The following is a 5,367-nucleotide window of genomic DNA, read 5'->3' as shown; positions in this document are numbered from 1 at the left end:
GCTTGAAAAATATTGTAAATATTAAAAACAAAACACCATTCATCCATTTTTGACCGCCACTGTATGTGTGCATGTGTGTGCAAACATAAACAAATACCTATTCATAGACACACGCTTGAGTCTTCTTGCATTTTCGCAAGTAGTTATTTATGCACTCATGAATTGCATAAACTATACGATATATTTATTGCTATCTCTAGCCAAGTGCTTGGTGTGCACATAAAAGACCTCTCATACATACATACATATTACCTACATAAGTGTTTCTATGTACGTTTATTAAGTATCTGCTAGAGTAAATAAGACACTTTGTGCATTCAGCCGTATTACATTGCGGTCGTATTTATGGGTTTCCTTTGTTCCATGTTTACTTTATTTGCAGCAAATCGCAAACTGATTAACTAAATATCTACTAGTTATTTAGGCGTGAATTTAAGATATTCTAGCAAACTTTAAATTGGCTACATAAATAATTCAAATGACACGTTACACTCATATACATACATACATACATGTTTCTGATTGACACATAGCACATATTTATGTACGAATGTATCAGGGCTGCAGTTCAGTGGTTCTAGCCACTAAGAAAAAGCTTGTACGGGTTCATGAACAGGTCAACAGTATTCCTGAACCGCGGTTCGGTTCGGTTCAAATGGTTATTTTTTTTTATGCTTAAGGATACAAATATATCATCGTCCTAGAAATACTGAATAAATCAGGGATCGTAAATAGCGGTTATTTTTTTCCAACAGTTAAACATGGCCAGATATCTTTTAAGTTCGGAACAAAAGTCTTTCCGTATAGTAAATAAACCGCTTATTAAACAAATTTGTTACCAAATGAAAGAAGTCCTGAATAGCTTTTAAACAGAAATAACGATCGAAGGCATATTTTTGTTTTATAATTTAATACAAAAGATATGCCTATACCTGACCCAGGGTTTTTTCTGCAGTAACTAAAAACATTTTTTATTTAAATATTTTTTAATATTAAGCTGGCTTTCCTCGTTTAAATATTTCAGTTTTAAAGCTACCGTAGTCCTCTTTCAGTTGATACCAAACTGGTTTAATTTGGATAAGCGGTTTGTTTATTATTAGGAAAGGACTTTTATTTTCGACTTAAAAATATCTTTGCAAGTTTAGCTTTTGAAAAAAGTGACAGTTATTTACGGTCCCTGTAATAAATCCCAGTTTAATGGCAAAATTTAAGAAAATTCTTCAAAGTTTCATCTAAATTGCAAATTTTTAATAAACGAAAAATGACACTGAAGATGGCACAATGCCGAAACCGGTTTGTCTGCAAACCAAACTTGACAAGGGATGACGGAAATTCGTTCCAAAATAAATCATTTTTAAAAATCTATAAAGTTTTAAGTTGATTTTTGGTAATTTTTTCACGGATTCTCTTCCACGAAAAAACCATGTAATATCCTTAACAAAAAATTATTAAAAATCAACGCCATCAAGGCGAAATTAAAAATATTTGAATAAACATAAAGTTTGGACAAGACGAGAGTCTAGCCGAGTAGACAAAAACAACACACTTCGCATTTTGAATTGACTCTCAAAATCTTGGCTTAATGTGTAAACCCTCATTTTCTGTAGGTTGGAGCTTACACTAGGCCAGGGGCGGATCTAGAAAAAAATTTTGGGGGTGTTTAGGAAAATTATTATTTATATTAAGTTGAGTATATTTGATTTATTATTACAAAAATGTGTATAAAAATTTTTTTAAGTTTCGCCAATTCTAGTGGAGAAGATAAAAACAACGCTCTCAAAATTTTGAAATGACACTCAAAATCTTGGCTTGATGTGTAAACCCTCATTTTCGGTAGGTTGATGCTTACACTAGGCCGGGGGCGGATTCAGAAAAAAATTTCGAGGGAAATTATTATTTTTATTATATTCAGTATATTTGATTTACACATTATTACAAAAATTTTTATAAACATTTTTTTTTTAAGTTTGGACAAGACGAGGGTCTAGTCGAGTAGGCAAAAACAACACACTGAAAATTTTGAATTGACTTGAGTGTCTTGGCTTTGAAGAAAAAAAAATCGAGAGGTGTTTTGGAAAATTATTATTTTTAGTATATTTGATTTACACATTACTTTTAAATAGAAAACTGTGTTTTTTTTTCAAGCTCATCTCACACTTGCTGAGGACTAACCTCCAGATTCCGATGTATACTTAAGAGCGCCAACTCAACCAATCTCCCTGCCCAATGCTAGGTCTTCAACTTTCGAAGGGTGGAAAATGACCGCTCGCTCGTTGCAACAGAAATTGGCTGTGTTGCACATATTTTCAAATAAACAAAGATTGTCGGATAAAGATTTTTATCCCCCTGATTCAAGGCGTTAATAAAAGTCTCCGGCACCTCTTCTTTCCCTATTTTAGACCAGTACCTGAACGAAAGGCGATTGATAAACATAAATGTTTGAAGAAAAAAAGAAGGTAAACCTGCGCCACATGGTAAGTCCAGCAATGAAATCGTCTGTCGATGTTTGATAGCCATCTGGACAGTACGTTTCAAAATCTTGTATTATTGGGCAGAAACTACTAGGCTCCAACTTAATAATTTTCTCTGGCAAGATGTTCTGAATATTTTTTAGTCGTTTTTTGTGATTTACAAATCTCACTTCTATTTGATCCAAATAATGATCAAGTATGGGAATAAAAATTGAGAAATTTTTCGGACATATTTTACAGGAGTCTTAAATTATAACAGATTTTACAATTCACACAATTTTTTGTAGGCGAGTGATTAATCTTAACAAGTTACGGGTCCCCGCACGATAAACCTTATTTCATGACAATGTCCCCCGTTTTTTCTGGATTCTACATCTGATTTGATATTATTCGCATATAGAAATATGCAAAAAGCGTACATTATATGTCTTTATGAAAAAAAAAAAAATTATTTCTCTTTTACGATCCATAAGCGTGGGAAATAGTTTTCGATAAGGTACGCCCCTTGAATTATATACAATCAACAGCTGTTCACTCTCACTTATATGTACATATGTATACATACATATATTCATATTCACTACAAGCTTTTCACCATATTGCTCTCTGTAAAATATTTTGAAATGCTTTGCAATAACAGTGAATTTTTCTGTTAACTGCATTACCTAAAATGTAAAAGTATTTTAAGAGATAGTAAATAAATGCCATTTTATACCAAAGAACACATGTTTGATATGTTGGACTTTTATCTATTTTGAAATTCATTACCTTGGGGGAAGTGGTAGTTAAGTATGTTCGGCATGAAAATTTGGATGCGCTGTGGCTAGTCATTTCGCTTCTTCAGTCGTTTATTCGTCTCATAGGTCAGGCAGTGGCGAAATCTGAGGACTGTGAAAAAGTGGGTTGAAAAGTCCACAAAACCAATAAAAGGGATGATGGATGCTCGAGAGGGCTGAAGAGGAGAGGCTTCTCGCTTCGGATAGTGCGCGTACCTAAAGAGGGGCGTTGAAGAAGATCGAAGATCAATCTTCAGCACTCTAATACGGCGTCCACCAATTTGTTGTACTACCTCAAATAAGATGGAGTTCACGTAATCCTAATCCAGGACCCCTATGATGCATGTTTATGAGGAATAAACTTTGCTTTCACATAATTTCAGCAATGAAGATACTGTTACTGTTAGGCTGGGGGTGGATCAGAGAGAATGCCAAAAGCCATTGCAAAAGCTAGACGCAGGAAGGCGGAGAATGTCCTGGATTCCAATCTTCCTTCTTATGGGCTGGGCCCCTATATCTCTGGTGGGGGCATTCTAAACGTTCACTGCTTCTCAGATCATCGATGCTTGCGGTTTTCTATTGACGCGCTCTAAAAATAGTCTTTTCTGGAATCAGAGGAGACCGAATTGCGATTTTTACTGAATGCTTCTGTGGCTTGTACAAATGCGGCTAAGAACTCTTGTCCTGTGGACTCTTAAACGCGCAAGGCTTCATATATACATATATACGTATTTTCAACAAAGCCAGGACAAATCGGTTAAAATCCGACTGGCAATTAGTTATATAAGATTGGACTCGGAAACAGTCATGGAAAGCAGCCATGAATCCCTTAGACTTAGAAAATCTATATTTTTTCCCCTGGGATATCTGTAGGACGAGACGGGAAATTGTGCAAAGAGCGGCGAGATGTCTGACGAAGCACTCCTTGACACCCACTTTTCGAGTTATGCGAAGCAGTGAGAGACTTGACATGGAATATTAGGGCCTTAATAACTTAAAGTTATTTAGCGAATAAAACTAGCTCTCACCTCATTTAGCGCCTTCAAGCTTTTGGTCCCGATGTCACCATGACTGCTTAGCTACAAAAATCTGCCGAGGTGCCTTGTTCCTCACTAGCCACTATATATCCGAGTTATGTTCCAGAGGTTTGGTCCTGGGATTTCAGGCCAACTAGCCTCACATCGTTTCTTTTAAATATGTTTGCACATCAGAAACGAATTCCACTCTAGCAGAGGGACCACGTGGTCGGTGCCCTCCTTGAATCGTTAACTTCTTAGATAAACTTGGTGTCGAAATCGACGTTGTCAACTATTGCAGCGGAGTTTGACATTCAGAGAAGATAGTGTAGATATACTCCATAGTACTTTCATCACCTATTTGGATCATAGTAGTATAAAATTTTGTTTTTTTTTAAGAAAACCTTTGGAGATATTTGCATTAAATACTTAACGACATGGTGAGTGCAAGTTTGGGCATGCTATACTAAATTGCACTGAGCATTTTATTACCACTATTCGTGTCGTGGACTAAATGACAAACCACTATGCACTTACTACCAACAGTACCACTATATAGTTACTGGGTATAAATTTTTGAACAAACCTGTTGTAAGGAAATGGGTATTAAAATCAAAGATCGCCAAATTTTTCTAAATTTGTAAACTAGTGTAATTAGCCACTGGCAATGAAATGTTCGTTCCCTTACCGCTAACCAGATATTGATATTGAAAATTTTATTTCACTATCACTATGTATTTAGTGCTAGCGAAATCTGAAATGCACTATCACTAAAGCCCTTGTGGTAGTAAAAATTTCGACTTGTGTAGGACAAAATGGTGGGTGTTGAATGACAAAGCCAAAGGCAAGGATAGAGACAAACAAAGATTTTGATAATTATAAGGATAACGACATAGATAAAGACAAAGACGACGGTAAAGGTAGTCAAAGGCAAATATAAAAATACAGAAACGGATTTAGGCTGAGATGAAGGAGAATATGAAGGTCAAAGAAGAAGAAGATGAAGGTGAAAATGACGATAGTGGTGAGGAATAAGGTAAAGTTGATGATAGAGATAAAGATGAAGATGAAGATGAAGATGAAGATGAAGATGAAGATGAAGAT

The sequence above is a fragment of the Rhagoletis pomonella genome, unplaced genomic scaffold, assembly GCF_013731165.1.
Source record: "Rhagoletis pomonella isolate Grant_MI unplaced genomic scaffold, Rhpom_1.0 Rhpom_scaffold_00002, whole genome shotgun sequence".
NCBI classification, from domain to species: domain Eukaryota; kingdom Metazoa; phylum Arthropoda; class Insecta; order Diptera; family Tephritidae; genus Rhagoletis; species Rhagoletis pomonella.
This window is presented reverse-complemented; position numbering follows the sequence as displayed.